Raw genomic sequence first — 844 nt, forward strand, 5'->3', positions numbered from 1 at the left:
ATGGCAATCTGCCATCCACATCGTGACTCTCAATTCGTATTGTTTTCACCCATCTTCTCTCTCTGTGTGTCTTTTTTTAAATGAAATTCTTTCCCCCCTGAATTAACAATGCGGTACAGACAATCCTCGACTTGTGACCAAAGTTAGAACAGCACTGAAAATTAACTTGTGGCCTTTTTTCCCACACTTTTGACCGTGGTAGCTGGTTTTTGAGCTCTCTGTGAGGTTCCTGCTTGTTGCAGGGGACATTTTGTGAGAAGTCCAGCTGCTTTTGCATTGTATGTGAGTCAGTTGTGTAGCTTTGGTGTTATTTTTGTCTAAAGTGTGATAGTTGGTTTTTTGAGTTCTCTGTGAATCAATACAATACAGTACAGTACAGTACAGTACAGTACAATACAATACAATACAATACAATAGTAGAGTTGGAAGGGACCTTGGAGGCCTTCTAGTCCAACCCCCTGCCTTCACTCTGTGAAGTTTCTACTGGTTGGCAGCCTGGTCACATGACCACCAAGCCACACCCACAGAACCAGTAGGGAAAAATTTAGAATTTCACCACTGATGTCCCCCCAACACAAATAGGGAAGCAGAAAAACAAAGACTACGTCAACTGGTCGAGCACAGAAGATACTTTGAAGGGAGAAGGCCAGCTGTGAATTTTTGATGGTTGAGGACTGTGAGGATTTTCCCTCTCATTTACCAGACAAGACCAGAAAAGTTTGACCTGACAAATTTAGACAGCAAGCTGTTAAAGAGAGCTTGGGTCCTTTTGTTTATGGAAGGAAAGGAAGCCACCTGGTTGACTGAAGGGGTGCCAAGGCTTCCCGCTGACCCATCCACAATC

This window comes from Natrix helvetica (genome assembly GCF_964273705.1).
Source record: "Natrix helvetica genome assembly, chromosome: 6".
In the NCBI taxonomy this organism is placed as follows: Eukaryota; Metazoa; Chordata; class Lepidosauria; order Squamata; family Natricidae; genus Natrix; species Natrix helvetica.